The sequence below is a fragment of the Wolffia australiana genome, chromosome 4 (genome assembly GCF_029677425.1).
Source record: "Wolffia australiana isolate 7733 chromosome 4, ASM2967742v1".
Lineage (NCBI taxonomy): Eukaryota > Viridiplantae > Streptophyta > Magnoliopsida > Alismatales > Araceae > Wolffia > Wolffia australiana.
The window spans coordinates 3,295,397-3,318,170 of NC_135838.1; the positions used below are offsets into that span (position 1 = coordinate 3,295,397).

At 41.4% G+C, this 22,774-nt stretch overlaps 1 protein-coding gene across 1 annotated transcript in view; it reads left to right on the forward strand.

Annotated features, from left to right (window-relative positions):
* Nucleotides 1–22,594: 22,594 nt before the first annotated feature.
* The window catches only part of LOC144701642 (Molecular chaperone Hsp40/DnaJ family protein), a 32,795-nt gene continuing 32,615 nt past the window's right edge, over nucleotides 22,595–22,774 (forward strand). Inside the window, exon 1 of the mRNA XM_078573361.1 lies at nucleotides 22,595–22,619. The gene's annotated coding sequence lies outside the window, so the exon portion shown is untranslated. The remainder of the gene's footprint in view (nucleotides 22,620–22,774) is intronic.

A 22,774-nucleotide genomic window follows, 5' to 3' on the forward strand; every position in this document is an offset into this window, starting at 1 on the left:
CTTTAATCTCCCTCTGAAGTCTGAAATTCTCTAAATTTCAATCTCTCTTCACATCTCTTAATTCAATCTCTTTTTCTCTCTAACTCTCTTCTCCAATTCTCCCTCTCTCTTCTCCCAATCTCTTAAATTCTCCATCTCTCACTCTCTCTTCTCCCAATCTCTTAGCTTCTCCATATTTAACTCTCTCCTCTCCCATTCTATCATGATCTCTGATTCCCACTCTCTCTTCTTCCAATCTGTTAAATTCTCCATATTTCACTCTCCCCTCTCCCATTCTCCCATTCTCCCATTCTCTCAAAATCTCCATCTCTCGCCCTTTGCTAGTTTTTTTAACTTACATTTCCATCTCTCACCCTCGTTCTCTGCCACCCTCTATAACTCTCTACTTCTCCCTCTCTCCTCTCTTCTCTCCCTCTCATTCTCCCTGACTCTATAATTCTCGCCCTCCCTCTCTCATTTTATTTTAAATTCTGATTCTATCTCTCTCTCATATTCTCTCTCACCCTCTGCTGTTCTTTTTACTTACATTTCTATCTCCCACCCTCTTTCTCTGCCACACTCTATAACTCTCTACCTCTCCCTCTCCCCTCTCTTCTCTCCCTCTCATTCTAACTTACTCTATAATTCTCACCCTCCCTCTCTCATTTTATCTTACATTCTGATTCTACCTCTCTCTCATTCTCTCTCGCCCTCTGCTGGTTTTTTTGACTTACATTTCCATCTCTCACCCTCGTTCTCTGCCATCCTCTATAACTCTCTACTTCTCCCTCTCCCTCTCATTCTCCCTTTCTCCATAACTTTATGATCTTTTAACTTACTCTCAACTTCTTCAAATATCCTCCCGTTCTCTCAAAATGTCTCCCACTCTCTCTTTTGGATTCTCTAATCTCATTCTCTTCCGCTCTCTTAGTGTCTTCCACTCTCTTATAATTCACTGTTTATTTATTGGTTTTATTCATTGCATCCGTTACTAAATTCAGAGTTTAAACCGTAGTTTGGCATCATGCGATGCCATTGTATTGAATTTTAGCTTACCAAATTATGACTTCAGAAACATGAACCCACCTGGAGGATATTGCCCAACCCAAGACAGATCTGGGTCAACAGCTATAATCCCTCAACATACGGACGCGTGAACTTCTCGTGCCGTACAGAGTCAACCTCGTTTAAATCGTTCAGTCATCATTGACTATTTCGAACAAATGGAAGATGGATACTATGCATGCTTTCTATGCCGGGAGTTGAACCCGCACATTAAGAGGAAACCGATAAAGCGGCAAGCCAACAAAAGCACTAACGTGTTTTGGCGACATTTCAAATCCTGCAATCCAGCTCGTCACGCGGAGCTTAAGGGTGAAGTGTTGGAAAACCCTGATCAGCGACGTATCACTGACAGAATGAAAAGCAAACAACAGGGAGAGCCTAGTCGACGAGGGCCGATTAGAGGGCATACTCCAGATGAGACGAAGAATTTCATTGCACGACTCTTATGCATGACTGATTCACCCTGGAGCATTGTTTAGAATGTTGCCTTCAAGGAGATGTGGCATTACGCGACACTTCTCAACTTGGATCCTCCAAGTGCGAAGGTCATAAAGCAGTGGACTATCCAAATGCATGGTCACATGAAACATGATGTGAGGAAGCTCTGGGAGAACATGGACTGAGTGTCACTCACCGTAGATGCATGGACTGCGGAGAACGGAACTGGACTACTAGGCATCACCGTCCACTGGGTGGGCGACAAATGGGTGTATAGAGAGCGGGTACTTGCCATCCGAGAAATCGTCGGCAAGCATGATGGGGAGAACATGGCGTCCATCATTCTCCAGGCACTAGATGAATTCTGTATGCGGCCGAAGGTCAGCATTCAACGTCTAACTCATTTTATTAGTTGAACTTGTGACTTTAAATGTGGAATGTACTTATGCAGGTCTACGCCGTGACTACTAACAGTGCCACGGCAAATAAGAGGATGTTGGCATTGACGGCGAGAAAGATGAAGAACATTAACCAGGCGTTTAGCGCCCGAAGGCACGTCCCATGTGTGGCGCACATTCTGAACATTGTCGTGGATGCGACAATAAAAAGCTCTGGTATTCCTTCGGCCCAAGCTGTAGAACCCAAAGAAGGCGACGTGACAAGGACATCAGACCACTACGATAGCGACCATGACAACAAACTCGGTGATATGTTCTCAGCATCTGATGATAATGAGGGACCACACCGAAAGTTATGTTTGGGTGATGTAGTTACAGAGGTGCGTACACTAGTGCGCAATATTCGAAGCTCTACGCAACGAAAAGAACATTATACAAAGGCATGTGAAGACGACCCCGAAGTTGAGGACTCCAACATGGTCGTCTTAGACTGTCCGACCCAATGGAGCAGCACGCAAGCTATGTTAGCGGCCGCCATGAAGAAGCTTGATGTAATTAAAGAAGTATCAAAGGCTTTTGGCCAGAAAGCGACGTTGATAAAGTTGTCGAAGGACGAGTGGGAGTTGGTGAAAGAGTTATGTCGCATCCTTGGACGTTTTGCCGTATCAATTGATCATGTTTGCAAGATAGTGACGCCGACGATATGTGATGTCTTGTATCTCATAGACGGCCTAAAGGATCACATGGAGGAAGTGGTCCAGCAAATTGAAGATGGCAACTTCTTCACATCCATACAGCAGTTGCATGAAGGAGATTGTTCAAACATGACGCAAGCGTGTAAAGCGATGCATTACAAGCTTGCACAGTATGCTGAGATATTGTGGGCAAATGAGGCAATCACCGTCGCGGCATTGATGGATCCATTCCACAAAGGGTAAATACTCCGCCCGGCGTCTGAGAAGCAACCATCGCATACGTACGGTCATTGTTACCAGGTGACTTGCCGAGTCGTGGATCGAGAGGGGCTGTAGAGGAGGGGCAGTCAAGAGGTAAAGAGTTAAGACTCTTGGCTTCAGCACACAACGCGACATGCCCAACTGGCACCTGCGTCAATGAGGTTGGCGTGGGACGAATTCAACCAATACCTTACGGAGATTGTGCCTAATGAGGGTGTGTTCACTCCACTATCTTGGTGGGCCAGCACGAGGGTGAAGCGTTTCCCCTTACTTGTAGCTGTTATGAGGGACCTATTGTCCGTATGTGTGACGAGCGCTCCTGCCAAGCGCATGTTCTCGGTTGGCAACGCAGACGCCAATAAGCATCGAAACACTAATCACTGTGAAGTGTTGGCTCCGTGCGGACAACAAACGGTGGTACAATGACGTTGAGCTAGATTCGGATGGTGACGACGGACAAGATGGTGCGGTCGCATGTGCTCGAGGTACGCATCACTTAAATGAACTATATTTTCCTATTTTTACGTAATCATCGTTACTTATTTCTTATCTTGTGCGACACAGGTGATGATGAAGTAAGCACAAAACTCTGACAGAGCCGTGGGGAAATTTCTACGAGAAGTGAGTGTTTTTGACAGAGCCACTGTCATATGTAGTTAGTGAACTTTGCTACAACTGTAGAGTTAACGACGTATAAAACTTTATAATTTTATTTACAGAATTTTGAAACATTTTCCTAAAATTCTTTTGAATATTCCTAAATTACTATAAAGATTCAAATTATAAATTAAATATAATAATTTATATAAAAATAAATCGACCTTTTCACTTCTTGTTAAATCTTTATATCTGTCATTACTATATTCCTCTGTCTATCCAATAAATAATCTTAATATCACTCAAAAAAATAATCCCTATAATTATATATCATGCCAAGTAGTATACTTACTCCTCTATCTTCATAATTACATATCATTCTAAACTGTAAATCTAATGTAAGCCTTCTACTAATATCTTACATTCTCTCGTTATTATTAAACCACCATATTTATTACTCCTATTACTAACTATTTCTAGTATCTATAGCAAATATAAATTATATCATGCACCTTTATTCTCCTATGCATTTTCCATGGTAGGCATTTCATCCTCTCTTATATTTTAATTCTATTCATAGCTTACATTACTATAAAGATTCAAATTAAAAATTAAATTTAATAAGTTTTACGAAATGTTATATATGAATATATTCTACGAATTATCCATTAATAATATATAAACTCATCTCATAAATTTCGTCACTCTTCGACATAAACTTCTAGCTCCCTCTCTATCTGATTTCTTTTACTCTTCCAAAAAGTCAAATCTCACTCCCACCGTCTCTGTCTCTCTCTCTCTCTCTATGTGGGTTTCTCTTTCTATATGTGCTTCACCCTAATGTTCTCTCTCTCTCTCTCTCTCTCTCTCTCTCTCTTAATCTGAAGCTCTTAACCTACATCTATAATCTACATCAACCAAATAATCTTTATATAATTAGATGTTATCTTCCCTAATCCATCAAATTGTTATCCCGTTTTTCCTATTGCCTTCCTTTTATCTTCTACTAAAAAAATATCCCTCTTCACTATTTTATAATCTTAATATCCGTCAATACTATATTTCCCTATCCTATCCCATATATAATCTTATTATCACTAAAAAAAAATAATCACTGTAATTAAACTTCAAGCTAAGTATACTTACTCCTCTACCTTAATTGTAAATCTAAAATAACACTTCCTCTAATATCATACTCTCCCCTTATTAATGAACCATCAGATTTATAATTCCTATTGATAACTATCTCTAGTATCTATAAAAAATATTAATTATATTATGCACTTTTATTGTCTCAGTTCCTCGAAATATGTTTCTCAATTTCGACTGTTCGACATGTCTCAATTTCTCAACATTACTATACAATACTCATTACTATATGTCTCAATTTTGACATATTAATTTCAATATTTAACAATTATACGTGAAAAAGACACTTCTATTTAAATCAAGAAGTAGCATTTGGGGCACGCGTAATGTCATTTACTGATATTGCGGCTGAGGCTAATGTAAACTTCCAAATTTTTTAAGATGTTCCAATATGGGATCGGGTTGGAATTGGAAAAAAATATGATATCGGTTTCCGATATCTGGATATCAGAAACCGATATCCAGCATTCGATGTCCGTCCTGTCCCGCCGCATATAGTATCCGGTACCGGTTTCCGCCCACCCCTACAGAGACGGATATCGGTCGATATCCGATATCCGATATCCGGGACCATCCCATTTTTTCCCGGATATCGGATATCGGTTGTCCGATACCGGATGACGGACGGATACTGGTTGGGCGAACACTAGAGTATATACATGATAAAATAGTGCCAAAACCTTTTATCGAGGTACCTTTCGAACTATTTGGGTCGTTGCTGTGGATGTTGTTCCTATGATATGAAACCATTTAGTTCTTTATTAGCCAAGAAACCCATTTCTTCAGGCCCATTAGCAACTAGTGGCCGAAGAAGGATATCATTCTAAGCTGAAAAATATGTTGAAAAATACCTAGAGACCCACAAAATCCTCTGAAAGATTTTTCTCTAACAGAGTATTCTTCTGCCAAAATCTACATAATTTCATTGCTACACTTCGTTAGAGGTGCAGATCTTCTGCTTTGTTTTGATAGGATCTTCTTGAGCCACACAATATCTTCTGAAAGATTCTACAGACCCTATAATATGCATAATATAACTGCTCAAGCCTGTTGGGCTCCTTATATATTGTTTTATCTTGTCAAGTTGAATTCTTCAATATTTTGAGTTGTCTTTTCATGGGTACTATCAGTATGGACGACCCTAAACCTTTTGGGGCTGATGTAATATGTACCACTTGAATGATCATTATTGAAGTATATTTTTTTGTTAAAACTCATGTTTCTCCCCTCTAGGTGTTCTCTTTGTTAAAGAGTGTTTCAATGCTCGTGGACTCAAGCACAATACTTTTTGGACTCAATAGTCAGAGAAGTTGGTTATGTGGATTCAGGACTTGGCTGCTTCAAGTAAATCAAGGCTTGTGGATTCAAGTCATCTTTCTATGCTGTTCTTGTACTAAGAATGCATCAGTTTGCATTTTGAGAATGATGCTATCTTAACTACTCCATCTCCATAATTACACATGGTCATATAAAAAGAAAAAGGAAAATGCATATGACCAGAATAATTGTGTGAAATAAGTAAATTTATCCAAATGAGGCATTATTGATTCATCAAGAATGGTTCCTTTCATATAGAGAGTCAAGTTCACTTGTACGGGTAGTGAATAACTATAGAGAGCTGTGGTTCGTATTTTATCGATGGAAATCAGAAATAACATTAAAGAAACTTATGTCAGTTAAATAAAAAAATTATGGAATATGGTGGGTGTATGAAAACAAAATATATTTTCCCATCCTGAACAAAAAGGAACCTCAATGTCTACTGAGGAGATTGTCTCTATACTTCTACTTTCTTAGAAAAAATGTGGATACCCTTATTCTTTGAAATCTCCCACTCATAAACTTAGATATTCTCTCTATCACTTCTACTCCACACCAGCTTGCAAATTCTCGCCTCTATTCAATCAAATATTTTTCTTATACATAATATACATTAACAAATGAGGATTGGCATGCTACCTCATTTTCACTCTTTTTGTAAGAGCCAACTATGCATGGATAATTTATTCTTAAAGTTGGCTTACTCCCATTACATTAATAAACTAAAATAATTCATTCAAACCCAACAAAGCATCCCTCTGGTCTCTAAAAACTCTAAGAGAAAGCACGCTAACACCAGTGAGTCTTGAAATCATGTGCACATGCCTATCATCTACCGATTCCATCAATCATATCAGTCAAGTTGATCTGATTCATTCTTATATATAGCTAATACAGGGAAGAACTTATGACTACACAGATGGAGCAGAATTTGAACCCTCGATATTCCAATTAATTCAGTTTTCAAGATTACTCATTGAACTGCTCGAACATCTGTCCATCATGCTTCACTCACCCTATCTATCTGCACTGACAGATAGGGGAAGCTCTATGTAATTAGATATGCTTTCATGCACCCGCCCCTGTTATGTTAAAACATAACCTATGGGTTAGAAACTTTTGTAGTATGAATCACATCACTTTTCTAGTTTCAATATGATAATATTCACTTTCAATTGGTGCATTCCGTATGGATAATAACAAGTGTGAAAACAAAAAATCCTCCAAGATGTAGTTTGGTTCAAGCGAGTGAGTGAAAGGTTCAGATTTATCAGAATGAAATATAGACTAATTTCTCTCTCTCTCTCAATATATCTCTAACATATCAATCACTCAGTTTATGTTAAGCAATTGATAGTTTAGTTTGTATTTTCTTGTTAAAAAAGAGAGGGGACTCTATATTTCATAATCTGGCCTAAGCATATCTAATGGTCATTGGTTTTGCAAGAACTTATGTCTTTACATCTGGAGGAATGTTTATTTCATAACCTTTTCTCCACATCCTAAAGTCGTAACAATCATAAAATTGCACTTGATTCTTTGGCAAAGAGGCACATAGAAATTCATCATTCATTAATACCAAAATTGGTGTTTCAATTGAAATACCCATAAAATGATATTTTATGTAGAAATATTATTCATTTGTTCGAGAATCCCTAATACCAGAGAAATATTTCCATAATTATTGAGATGTTGTTAAGGAAGATGATATGCACTTTGGGAAGCAGGGACTTGAAGACTTGATTCATCAAGCATTGGAGGGTGGCTGGTGTGGACACGAGGCTGAAAAGATGTAGCATATCTTGCTCCCACCAGTGGTAGTGCGAGCTCCTTTTGGTGCATTAATCACTACCACCTGGTATAATCCAAGAATTAAACCCTTACCATGTCCAAGCATGCAACACACCCCCTTGGTGAGAGTGTCTGACATCTTTAGGTGACTATCAACCTACAAGGTATAAGGTGTGCCATTTCATGTGACCCAAAAGGTCCCCAAAATGTAAATCAAAGAGAACTTCTGAGGCTGTATTGTCATTCAATTCTGAAGATGGCTTCACAATCCAAGTGTGGTGAATCTTGTGCCCATTTTTAACTGTAATCATGTAGTGTGGCACATGTTTCACATCCAATTACAGGTAGTTTATGAGGTTGTCTTAGATAAAGTTAGGTGTTGCTTCTCTGCCCACCAGTATGGTGATAGGGCATCCTTGCGAGATACTTGAAATTTCAAGGTTTGGCATGTCACGAGGCATGGTATCGATGCCAAAGAGACAATAGGCATTTGCAAGTAGGTATTCTTTAAGGGTTCTTAATCTTCCACTAGCATCTAATACAAAGGCTCTTTGTCGTTTGAAATCTCATCTCAAAAATAAAAAAATTAGATTCAGCTCCTGGAAAAAATGATGATTTGGGAAGTATCTTTGTTACATTGATAGCAGAGTCCATAAGCCTTCCATGCCTCAAACTCATTTTTTGGAAGTTGTATCCACTATAAGGAGTATGGGGAATGTATTTCCCATCTATTGTTGAAGGCAGGGAGGACCCTAGCTGGCTCATGGTGGTAAGTGAGGAGACAATGATGCCATTAGATGTTTCCATACTCCTTGTGTGAAGGAGACAATGATGCCCCATGTTTTAACTTAGATTTATCAATGCCTGAAGGGGATGCCCATAGCTTTTGCATATATTTTCCTCTTTGATAGAGGCATCCACGATGTTATGGAAGTTGACAGGTTGGAATACACCACAACTTCTTGGATATCTGGTTGGAGTGTGGGGAAGTAGGTCTTAGAGAGAACCTCATCTGATAGGAGGATGTATGCCAATAGCCTTTTGAAATTCCCTAGTAACACTAAAACTAAGCCCTCATGATGGAGACTTAGAAGCCAATCACATATCCAAAGCCAAAGTGGTAGCTTGTCCTTCATGAGGTGTACTAGCTAAGTGTTTCCAAGTACAAATGCCAGGAGGCTGATCTGAGGCATTTGGGCTTGCTAATGGAGTTGAGGCGAGAGTAGTGCTCGACCTGATGCAGCCACCCATCTATGTTATCACACGAGAAAATTGAGAACTTGGCCAAACCTTGTCCCGCCCTCCCCACATGAGAGTGTATCATGTGCCATAGTGTGTTGAAGGCAGGGGAGGATGGTGTAGGTGCATGTGGGAGGGTGGAACTGGATGATGTTGCTTCTATTCAAGGTATTTACTGGGAGATGTAGACTAATATGTCATTCATGTGTTCTTGGTTGGAGGGGAGCTGGGCCTTGGTGAATTTGGTGTCAGAATGGAGGGTCGGCACATGGTTCCTGATGGGCTTCATCTAACCATTCCATTTTTCACTTGAAAGAGGGGTATGGCAGTTAGGCACTAGGCTCAATGCCACCTAGCTTTGATACAAGTTGGTAGGCCCCTATAGAAATGAGAAGAGAGAGACACTAAAATAGAGAGGGGGATATAATTTAACAATAAACTCCAAATGAGTTCACAAAACCTATAACATCTCACGACCCTTCCAAATGAGGTCACAAAACCACAAACCTCCAAATGACCCGTCCCCTTGTGTTGAATGACTGGCAGCCTTCTTCCTCTGGTGTTGAATGACTGGGAGCCCCTCTTCTATGGGCTTCATCTCACCATTGGGACTTAGTCCTAGGTATAATTTTGCCTGGTCTCAATCTAGCCCTTGACTGCTTCAGTCCAAAGTGCAAGAAAAACACAAATTCAAAGCCAACGTTATCAGAAAATTCAAAAGTTAAATTAAAATTTGACATTAATGTCAGAATAAAACTCAACATTAATGGAGTTTTTCTTTAAAATTAGTTAATGTAAAAGTCAGTCAAATTCAATGATGATGTAGTTCGTTCCTTTAGAGTTTATCTCAAGAATCGGTGAATGGATATTCAAATATTATCCTTTTTTAGAACTGAATCTGATAAATAAATGAAAATACCAAATATTTTATTGGGTTTGGCCACAAATGATAATCTGAGATGAGATTTATCCATTAAAAGAATTATGAAGTGAATCAGACCTGTAAAATAAAACCACAACACCTTTAGAGGATCCCATCACCTTATGCATAGTTAAATCCGCTACCATTTGTTTCCATGAATGAGTCATCTCAATCTGTACACGTGTCTAACTTGTAGACATATCCATGAGGTTTGCAACACATCCTACATTTTTATCTTCTTCTGAATAAATGCCTCCAGAGATATTAGAGAATATTCTTACCACTGCATTGATGGTGGGAGGAGAGGTCACTCAAGGAGAAGGAAGAAGAAGACGGAATTGATGAAAAACTCACATGAGCATCTCTCAATTATGAGTTTTGATCCTTTCATCAAAACTAGATCCTTTACTTAAATTATATCCTTTAGTGTTTAATCTGGAAGGTTTAGTTTCCTAAATCAACTCAATCTTAACTTGATGGCATAGTGGAAGACTCGATTGAAAATGAATATTAAAGGAAAACATAAGTTATCACTCAAATATGTGACTTGTCGATTCCTTGGATTATGTTTCTTTGAGCCATTAATATTCCTAACCGACAATATCTGCTCAATCTTTAAAGTGATTGATATCCTCATCATTGTCTTAGAGGTTTGCCTCACTATCTAGTCACAAAAGGATTAGTACTGCGAAAGGGCATGAGAACATAAGAGAGGGAACTCAAGAATGACTCACACAAGTGATAAACCTAAAATATGACAGGAAATTATACACATTTTAAAGTCATTTTAGGTTCTTTTTATGTGTATTACCTTCAAATTTACAAGAATGTTCATCTCGTGCACTAAATAGAACAAGTGATAAAACAATGAATTTTCAATGTAATTTTTACATATTTTACAAGTCCAAGTATGATGAAGGATGATGTTGCAGACGTCATCCCGAGGGGTGGGGGTACCGAGGTGATACTCGGATACCGGGGAGATGATACATGGATGTCATCAAAATGTCATCCGTCGGTGTGGACTTATGAAGATGCGACTACGTGGTGCGATGATAACCCTAGGTGATGGTACGTGTAGGCCCCAACTCGTGGGTTTTGCCCGGCTCCGTGCTCCGGGGCGGGGCGACCGATGATGGTGACGGTGACCTCCTGATCCTCGTTAGAGTGATGAAGGAGTTGACGGCGTCAAATGGATTAAATTCGTCGGTGCTCTCGCGTAACAGACGGGCTCGGCTCGTACCTAGGGAAGACGCTCATTGGATGCTATCGTGTCTATTTACCCTCGCACCTACTCTATCCAGAGCACGGTGGAGTGCAATCAAAGGGCATGCGATAAAGATAATTAACAGGCAGGCTAGAGGAGCGAGGTATCTCTAGGCGACATCATCCCTAAGTCGTACGCCTGTCGATGCAGAGTACTGATGGGCGGGGTCGTTAGAGTTGTGCGAGTGGCGGCACGGTGTCGCTTGACCGGCGGCGTGGCGCGACTCAGGAGCGGTGACGCAAGAGCGGAGTCAGAAGGAAGAGCGAGGGGACGCTTCGTGGACCATGGTGCGTGGCTGCCATGGTGAACAATAGCGACAATCAGCGTGTGATGTGGCGTGCAAAGTGCGGCGCAGACCGTGGAGGAGTGCGAGCAACGACGGCACAATCGACACGGCGGCGCGACCGTGGCGACGATGGCGGCCCAAGCGGTGGGGCGGGCAACGGTGGCGTGGGCGGCGGCCTACGGTTGAGGCGTGGGATGCGGTCGACCGGCCCGCAGAAGTTCGGCGGAGGCGGGAATTTTGTGGCGGCGCAGGTCAGCCGAGGGAGGTCTAGGGAGGCCGAGGGTGGCCGAGGGCGACCGAGAGTGACTGCGGCGGTGCCCTCAGCTGCCGCTGACGCAGTCGCAGCTTGCAGCTGTGGCCACAACCGACTACGGCTGCGGCCGCGACCGACTACGGCTGCGGCCGCAACCGACTACGGTGCGGCTACGACTGACTGTGGCTGCACACATGACCGACTGCGGCTACGCTCGTGACCAACTGCAGCTGCGGCCGCGGTCGACGACGGTCATGGCTTCCGGCTGTGACAGACGCGATCTTGTGTTGCGGCTGCAACTGCGGGCGGTGGTCGCGAGCAGCTACGGTCGCAATCGGCTGCGGCCGCGGCTCGGGCGGCTGAGCAGCGGCTGGCCAAGGGTTCCGGGAGCGGCAGCTCTTCACGTGGTCAGATCGGTGACCTGAGGTCCGTTGTCCCATGTATCGGCATAGAGGCGGTCCAGGGCTCAGGCGGCGGTGCGGCAGCCGCCTAGGGTTCCCGTGGCAGAGTCCTGGCAGAACGGGGAACAGGCAACGGCTGTTGGCCCCGTTCCTGTTCCGTCCTCCTCTCTTTCTTTTTCCTCCCTTTTTCCTATTTTTTTTTCTTCCTCTCTCAAGAGGAAAGGGGTCCCCTCTTAAGAACACTAATACAAATGTTTTAAAACAAAACAAAAAAAGGAAGAAGGGTTCAAAGGGGAAAAGACGAAACGAAAAGGGCCTTTCGAGGATAATGGGCTGAGAAAATCAAAACTATATAGATACCTTCGCCCTCCCCTTGGCGTGCCGATCTGGTGGGGCCCAAGCTGGTGGGTCGCCAGTGACAGCGGGGCTTCAGCGTCGTCCTTGATGGAGCGGGGTCTCGTGCTCCATCAAAGTCTTTCTTAGTAAAGATATGTTTAAAACCATTAATTATAACGAGATTAATGCTCCCTGTTAATCCGTGCTTTTGCAGGGAAGAAGTAAAAGTTGAAAGAAATAAAGAGAGAAATATAAAAGAAGAAGGAATGAATCTATATAAGAATAGTTAATAAATAAACGTTTGTTTGAAGTAAGCAACTAGGTTGAGCCAGGGCATAGTAGCGCTCAAGCCAGCCACAAGCGGGTGAACGCAGCGCGCTTGAGCCCACCTGGAGCCAGTAAGGGGCAACACCCAGCAAAAGCCCTAGCAAGTCCACCAAGAAGGCCCTACGAAGGCCCACTACAATCGATCACATAGACACCAATGAGGGAAGTAGTTATATCAATCCATCTCTATTGGGCTGAAAATAGAAATGTCTTTACTAAACTTTTCTGATATGGAATTCTATCCCATTGTTTATTTCAGCTTCATGCCAGGCCGAGCCGAGAAGCAACAACGAAGATCTCGGCCCGTTGGGCCGTGATATTCCGAAAACTAATAGGAATCATTTTTGGGCTTCAGACCAATCCGCCACGAAGCCTGTATTATAAGGGGCCAACTTAAGTATAGGGATATTATCGCGACCTCCGAATATCATGGCCCAACGGCTGAGATTGTTGTTGTTGCTTCTCGGTTCGGCCTGGCATGGAGATGAAAGAAACAATGGGATATAATTCCATTTCAGAAAAGTCTAGAAAAGACATTTCTATTTTCATCCCAATAGAGATGCATTGAAATAAATACTTCCCTCTTTAGTGTCTATGTGATCGATTTTAGTGGTCCTTAATATAAGGGCCCAATGATGAGATCCACCTAGTCTTATTAATTTTTTTTCAGGCCTCTGATTGGCCATGAGGAATGACAAGGACTAAGGGTATATTGACATTGAGAAAAAGCTAATGATGGGTCGACTAACGTGGTTGATGGGTGCACCGTATACTAAGGGCCCATGGCTGAAATTTAATCACAGCCATTGAACAAATTATAACATAGATCCAATGCCTAGGGATAGACCCATCAATCTCTGCCCTGGCCATTGACATTGGCAGCTAGACGGCAGATTCCGGCGAGAAGGGGGGACCATAAGCCATCCTACAGCCTTTAGAGGACCCCCTGATAAGAAAAACTCTTACACAGCCAGCAGAGGCCCTCTAGAGTCCTTAAAATGGGCTTGACAATCATAATTTTCTCATCTTGCCGATATGTTGCTCCGCCAGCAACGGGAGACCCATCTGACGAAAAAATGAGGAAATGAGAGGAGCGACACCTCTCCCCCTGCTTGGGACATCCAGGTTGGAGCCTCAAGAGTGCTGGAAATTCTTGGATTCACGCCAGCACAGAGGAAGACAGAAGGAGAAGCATGCTGAAGTCAGGGGACGGCGATCGACGCCCTCAATCTCCGACTGCCTGAATCAGGGCGATTCAGGTGAATTCTTGAACTCCACAATGTAGATTTATATCTATTTTCACTTTCTACGTATGTGAAGTTGATTAAAACCAAAGTCGGAGCTTGTTTTCTCTCTTGTTTCCTATATCAGCCTCGTTGATGCATTTCAATGAACACCATAGGAGCATCAGGTGTTTCACACGAATTATTTTCCCAATTTTTCCTTAAAAAATGTTTAAAAAATACCAATTAAATTCACTCGTCTTTCGGCCTGTTTGAGGCATTCTGTGGAACACTTGTTGGATGTCGATTGTACATCCATTATTTTCTTGACTTTCTTCTCTAAAAAATATATATTAATTTATAACTATATAACAAATACTACATATATATAAGTCGTAGTCAACTTATTAATCTTATCCATTCATTCTGAATTACTCTTATTAGTGCTTTATCTTCTTCTAATCTGTCTCTATCTACCTAGTTACTTAATCATATTATAAACTGGATAGCCCTTATTCTCTTACCAAATTCAGTTGTGCTTAAACTCTTAGGATCATATATAAGTATTTCTCTAACCCCCTAATCTGCATCATAATAAAAATATAACTCCTTATTCCTCCTATCTTTGTGATCCTTCCTCTCTCTTTTTAATTCTTCTCCCTACCTTTTACTACAGTAAATAGCTCTATAAATTAAATACTTATATCTTATTATCATAACCTCTTATTCCCTATCTAACTAAACTATTCATATCCACTCAATACTTTCTCCCTTACTAATTACTTATCACTTACTATATTTACTTTCCTTATTATTATTGAAGAAATCGGTGGTTAGGGAAGAAGAAGAAGAAGATAGAAGAGAGAGAGAGAGTAGTGATGTGACCATGTTCACTTAGAATGAAAATAGAAAGGGGTACATCATGATATATAAGAGAGAGAGAAGAGAGAAAGAGAGTAAGAGAGTAGGTGGGCCAAGCCCACCTACTCAGGCCCATATGCACTCCTCTTCTAACATTCCCCCTCAAGCTGGAGCCTAGATGTCATATGGGCCCAGCTTGCCTGAGAAGGTGTCGTGGGACGTCACACTTAGCCCTTTAGTAAAGATATTTGCAAGTTGATCTGCTGATGTTACATAACTTGTGGAAATAAGTCCTGCCATAGTGCGGTGGCGAATCACATGGTAATCAATTTCGATATGCTTGGTAAACTTGGAGAAGGTTTGGTTATTGGCGATGAACATGGCCGCTTTATTGTCACACATCATCGACATAGCTCCTTTTACCGGAAAATCAAGTTCACATAAGAAATTACGTACCCATAACATCTCGGAAGACGTCTCGGCCATCGTTCGATAATCTGCCTCTACACTAGATATGGATGGGACAAATTGCTTGTGACTTCGCCAACTGACCAGATTACCACCCATGTATATGCAGTAGCCAGTCGTAGACTTACGGTCCTAACGATCACCAGCAAAACATGCATCGGAGAACCCAACGACCTGTAGATGATCATGTCGTTTGAAGATAAGTCCTTGGCCTAGAGCATATTTAAGATATGCCAGGAAACGTAGAGTGGTTTCCCAATGAACCTCTCGAGGGGCATGCATGAACTGGCTCAGAACATTTACAGTAAAGGCAATGTCAGGCCGAGTCACCATAGCATAGATAAGCTTCCCAATTAGGCGCCGATATAATTTGGGAACAATATATAGTGGAGAGGTGGTACTCTAAAGTTGAGGCTTGCTATCTATCGGAGATGCATATGGTTTGCATCCAAATAAACCAGCTTCCTATAAAATATCAAGTATATATTTGCGTTGATTAGTGACAAGAGCACCAGGTCGACAAGCAAACTCGATGCCAAGGAAATACTTACGTTCCTGATAACATGCAAATTTATGACATAAAATCATCCATTTTACACATATATTTGGCTCAAAATGACTACATTTGCATGTTATATTGAACTAAGTTGATTAATTTTGCCTTCGTTGTGATTTTATGATGTTGTGACATTTCCTGATTTTTTGTGTAATTTATTTCATATTTTTTTGGGTTCAAATATCATAAGGAAATAAACTTTTCAAGGTAAAATATAATTTTCTGGGTTTTTTTTAATGATCTAAATGATTTTTAAGGCTTTTATTTTTGCTGGAGGGGTTATTTATAATTTTCCTATCCTTGTAAGGTCGCAAGGGCATAAATGCAATTTATGCCATTTGAGTTGAGAAAACCCCTAACTCTTCAAATAGTTTTTTTTCTCTTCGATGGGTGTCTTTTGGCATTCCTTTGACTCCAGGTCACCAGCAGGAAAGGGGGAGGAGCTTAGGCCCAAGCTTTGGCATTTGCAGATGCTCAAGTTTGCTCTGGAGAGGGAGACCAAGTCGAGCTCAACATCGTAGCGGATCAAGCACCACCCGGCCTAGGACTGGCATCAAAAAACGTGGTTTGTGTGACGGTTCTGATGAGAGATTTTCTTGTAATCCCCTCCAAGGATAGTGTATTAGGTCTGCTTTCTTTATCTTAGGTTTGATTTGATTCTCATTCCAAAGTTCTCTAAAAAAAAACATCATTTCCATCATTCATACACATCCACCCATTCCAGTTCTCTCATCTCTCCATATCACCCTCCACCCCATCATTCCGCCATTCATTCATCACTATTTCAACCACAAAGAAGTCTATCCTCATTTCTACTTCCATATCCATCATTTCTCCTCTCCATTGTCATCACATTCGTCCACCTTTCACATCGCCCATAAGGTGTTCGATGAAATTCCTCTATGGGAAGTTTTCTCTAAGAGGCCCCTAAAAGCTGTAAAAACCTATTCCTCTCATATCAGTATTACTACGGTGAGTAATCTATCTTATGTTAACCTCCTTACATCTCTAGAATACCTCTCCATTTTCTTACCTACAAGTATCCCTTCTTCTCGTCATTAATCATCTACCTCATTACCTAAGCTCCCTGAGGATTCGACTCTTACTTGTCTCTATACTAGTGAGGAAAATATAAATCTATTGCATGAATTCAACACACAACAACGACACAAATCAACGCAAGTTCTGAGTTCATCAGTTCCCTTAAGTTTCGAATATCAAGGTGCTGATGTAGGAAGGTCTTGATATGCTGAATGCCATATGATCACTGCCCGTGATGATCATGTCATCCACATAGACATCGAGAATAATACATCCAGCCGAGGTAGTCTTGCGGAAGACAGTTGGCTCCACATCACAGGCCACACGTCGAGATGAGTTCACTGAACTTCTCAAACCATGGCCGCGGACTCTATTCAAGGCCATAAAGAGCACGACGAAGTAGACATACCTTATCATGTTCCCCCTCAACCGAAAAACTAGGAGGTTGCTCCATATAGACACATTCAGAAAGATCGCCATATAGGAATGCATTAGAGACGTCGAGTTGATGTAAATGCCAATCATGGTTCATCGCCATGGAGAGAAGAATACGAATAGAATTAAGACGAACAACTAGAGAGAAGGTTTCCTCATAGTCGATGCCATGAACTTGCGAGAAACCGCGAGCGACCAGCCTTGCTTTGTACCGATAAATAGTACCATCAGGATGGTACTTAAGGGTGAACACCCAGCGACAATTGAAAGCATTAGTAGAGGTTGGTCGAGCAACCAACTCCCATGTACCGCGACGAAGGAGAGCTGAATACTCATCCTCCATAGCTACTTTCCAGTGGGGAAGAAATAAGGCGGCCTCAGGTGATGAGGGAATAGACTCCGCAGCCAAGGCCACGGTGAATGCCAGATAGGGAGCATAAAGTCTGGCGTACGAGACCACATTAGAGTATGGATGTAGGGTACAAGAACGTGTACCTTTCCGAAGAGCGATCGGAAGATGAAGATCATCTGATGGCGGAGTGGAGGAGGGCACAAATTGGTCTTCAACATGGAGCTCGGGGGAGGAGGAGCTAGGAGCCGGAAGGAGAGGAGGAGGTGAAGACGTCAATGAGTCTGGTAGTAAAGCAGGGATAGGAACAGAAGGTAGTGGAAGAGGCAAGTCAAGAGGAGGAGGAGTAGTCGGGACAGGTAGGGAAGAAGGAGTGCTTGTATGGTCGCAAGCAGAAGAAGAAGTCAGGAAGAAAGGAGTCGACTCATGAAAGGTAACATCAACAGATACAATATATCATCGACTTTTAGGTAGATAGATTCAGTATCCCTTCTGTGTGCGAGAGTAGCCAACGAACATTCCCTTTCGTGCTCGTGGAGCCAGTTTAGATTTGTTGGCTGAGTGGTCATGAGCAAAGGCCACACAACCAAAAATGTGAGGTGGTAAGGGAAAGAGCTCTCACTCGGGATGAAGTCGATGAAGAGGGACGACACCGCCAAGAGGTGTAGAAGGAAGGCGATTGATGAGAAATGTCGATGTCATAATAGCATCCGCCCAAAATTCATGTGGGACATTCATCTCATATAGGATTGTTCGAGTCATGCCAAGAAAATGTCTATGTTTCCGCTCAACGACGCCATTCTATTGAGAGGTATGAGGACACGATGTCTAGTGAATAATATTGTTTACCGTGCACAAATCCTGAAAGTCACGTTGAACATGTTCCGCCGCATTGTCCGTGTGGATGATCTTCGGAGTGCATGAGTACTGAGTCAAAATCTCCTGAATAAACTGTCGAATCATCGGAAGAACATCGATGCAATCGGTGAGGAGATATACCCATGACACCCGGGAGTAATCATCGATGAGGACCATATGATATCAAAAACCAAGTGTAGACGGTATGCGCGAAGGTCCCCAAATATTGCAATGAACTAAATCAAAAGGTTTTAGACTAATAGATTCAGTTGTTTGAAAAGTAGCACGATGATGTTTTCCCATTTGACATGACTCACAAACAAAATCCTTTACAGAAATCCAGGGAAGAGCTTGACGAAGCTTGGTGATCCCGGGATGGCCAAGACGGCGGTGCCAGTCAAGAGAAGAAGAGGAATGGGAAAGGTGATAGGAAAGTCCAGGGAAGGGGGTATTGGAGATGAGCTCGTAAACACCTCCCCGAGTCTTACGCCCCAAACATATCTGTGCGCCGGTCCTCAAGTCTTGAAACACACAATGATAGGGCAAAAAGGTCACGGAGCATAAAATAGCTTTAGTCAAGGTACTAATTGATATAAGGTTGACTGGAAAGCCCGGGATATAAAGAACATCATGAAGCGGAAGCTGAGATGTAGGAGATGCAGTGCCTTTCCCAGTTACCGAACAAGATCGCCCATCCACAACAAAAATAGATTCAGGGTGAGGAAGTGCTTGTACAGTTCCTTCCGGTATGATCTCCTTGTCCGTGTGATCTCCACCAGTGACAGCGATCCGCCCATGTCATCGTATAATTAGGACGGGCTCTATGGCGAATCAAAGCGTGAAAGAAACATGTGTTTCTATCACCTTCTCATAGCCATTGGATACGCGATTACTGGAGGTAGAAAATCTCCTATCATCGCGTCACATCCTCAAGCTTCTCTTACACTATGGTTTGATGGATCATCTCATCCCCGTTCCTAATAAGAATCATGCGATGGATAGGGGCTAATAGGTCGATCTCCACACAAACCCGCACGTATCCCAGGCAGTTGAATAGATGTACGTCTTTGTCAAGACGTATAAATGATCCTACAACACCGGCTAATGACTCCAAGGCAGTGGGCGTGAAGAGATGAGGTCGTAGGCTCGTGAAGCCTATCTAGACTGAGACTGAATAGGGGGCATGATCCCGTGAGGTGCTCGTCTGCTCTGTAATCCATCAGTATGTATGCATAATGAAGCCACTAATATTCTAGGTGGTACGGCTCCATGCATTTCTAAAAGTGACTTCTAGTCGGAAGCGGATATAAACACTGCAATGGTTGTGCGGGCCGATGACCACCGGTCTAAGAAATTTCCCCAGTGCTAGGTATATCCGAGAGATATTGTCTATAAGTTGACACCTGGTAGTGAATCTCCCGATGAGGGTATATGCGAATGGCTCTGCCATTCTATGAACTTCCTCCTTAGAGAATGCAACAAGTCGCACTCCCTCAGAATCGGTGTATCCTCGCGGTAGGATCCTATCATCATAGAGAGGAGGAAGTGTAGGCTTCAGAAGTGTTTGGGTAGTATCTATTTGTGTAGACCCAACAACCCTTGCTGCCCATGTCATCGATGATACCTATCTAGGTGTCTATATGTGCCTCTCTGTCTCTCCTTGTGCATGTCCAAGATATCCAACATGTTCAGTCTTCGTTTGACTAGGTCTACTCGTCTGTCCATCTAGAATATATGGGGTAACAATCGCACCGGTCTCGACTAACTCCACTTGCTTGATTAATGTCGAATGTGGCAGAATTAGATCAAAAATCGTCGGGGCGCTAGTGCAAACTGATCAAACTCAATCAAGTCCACCTGGCACGACTCAGTCAGATCAACCAAGGCCGCGTCTGGCCCGGCCTTGGGAGTCACAAGAACCCGGTCAGATTCACTAAATTCGACGGGATTGAGCCCGGCTAGAACAGCTTGTTCAAGCGTGACGGTCCTGATTGTGTAGCATCCACAGCAGGTGGGCGGCCTTGGCACCCGGATGATTTGGCAGGTCGCATTGGATTGCAAGCTGAAATTTTTTTTACGACAACTAAGTTAAGAAATTAATAAAATAGGATTAAATCAAATGATTCATGAGAGAAAATTCTATGGACAAATGAGTCTCCTCAAGACATGCAATTTAAGTATAGATTTCCAATAATTATCTCATCAGTATCATAAGATATTGGCAATTTAAACTTCGGATTGAAAAACTTACCTCAAGGATTCAATGGCCTCGAATCCGAGCTGTAGGACTCTATTTGGGGCGTTCTTGTAGTCGATTCCTATAGATTGAGGCCGTCAGGTGCACGATTTAGCTCAAACAGAGACAGACACAATTAATAAGCAGATATGAACTTACATGCATGTGCATTAAGATAAGTCCATTCCTTGTAATGGATGCAATGAACAAATATGAAACTTTCATTTCAAACCATTGAAATTTTTTTTAACTATTGATCATAATATAAGTCTACCTTTATACTTTATCATTGACATTCATAACAATGTGGCTTTATTGAACATTTTAGTCAAAGATGGGTCTTCAAGCCTATGACTTGTTCATGATAGATGGCTATTAAGGTTTCTTATTATTTATAAGGGTTATCTAAAAGTAGGCACGAAGTTTTAGGCAATCACACTATTTAATTAAAGTACAATGCAAAAGGCTAGTTCACTCAATTCTCACTTCTTGATTGTATTGACCCCGTGTTTAACTCTCGTACAATATGACATTGACTTTTATTTTCTGACTCATGCATGATATTCTATCCTATATGAAGGGGAAAATAATATAAAATGGAAATTTCTAGGACCATATACTTTTGACATTATCAAGGATCATTGATAGTCCAAGTGAGATTTCAATGTTTAATTTTCATTTGATTACTAATTGATAAAAAAATTCACTAAAATGATTTACAAATATTTCTAGAAAAAAGAGGTTAATTTAACCTCCATTTTTTAACAGCCTTAATTGAATAGAGTCTCCTTTATAGGCTCATACAACTATATTTATTAGCTCAAATGAGACAGACCACCGAGGCTGGTAGATGAGATGTGATCTCGCTGTCAGAGCATGAGTAGTGTTGACTTGTGACCAGCTCCTCACAAGTCGCTCAGGACGACCATGGGACTGATTTGACAGACTCCTTTCTCTCTCTCCCCCTTATTTAAAAACACTAAATTTTAAAGCTGAATAACAATTAGGCCATTAAAAGACCTGTCTTTTGATTTTCCCCCTACTGAATAGTGCTCTTACTTTTACATCCTGTACATAATTGGAAATATGCTTTGAAGATAATCATCACACAGGCAAAGTGTATAAAAAACAATGGTAAATGTGGGTGTGAGAAACAAACTTATTTATTGGAATCTCAAGCTATTTATCTCTATATTTATAATTTTCCTAATATAGTCACATTTAAGCATAGTTCTTAGTCATTATAATATCCTTACCACTTCAACCAATAAAGAAATAGAATATGTATAAACTCAGCTGAAAAAGTAGCATACCATGTAAAATCCTACTCTAAAGATGTATCTCTATCTCTATCTCTATCTCTATCTCCATTTTTATCTCCATCTCTATCTCAATCTCTATATCCATCTCTATCTCTACCTCTTATCTCTAGCTCTAGCTCTACCTCTACCTCTACATCTATCTGTATCTTTATCTCTATAACTATCATTACCTCTATCCTATCTCTATATATATCTATCTCTATCTCTGTCTTTGTATCTATGTCTATCTATCTCTATCTCTGTCTTTGTATCTATGTCTATCGATCTCTATCTCTGTCTTTGTATCTATGTCTATCGATCTCTATCTCTATCTCTCTCTCTATCTCTATCTCTGTCTCTGTCTCTATCTCTATCTCCTTTTCTCAAATACGACCAATCTAGTGAAATTATTAATTTCATATTGCCTTCCCATTTTGTTTTTAGTAGCGGCATAGTTTCATTTTAGAAGATTCTTAGAATGGATCGAATATTTTATCTTCTTTTAAATAGCATCCAAAATTGAAATTTCCCAACTCGGGGGTTTTAGCTGGGTTTTGGAAGTCCGCGGTCTCAGTCTCAATCTCAATCTCAATCTCAGTTTCAATCTCATTCTCAGTTTCAATCTCAATCTCAATCTCAATCTCAATCTCAATCTCAGTCTCAATCTCAATCTCAATCTCAGTCTCAATCTCAATCTCTATCTCAGTCTCAATCTCAATCTC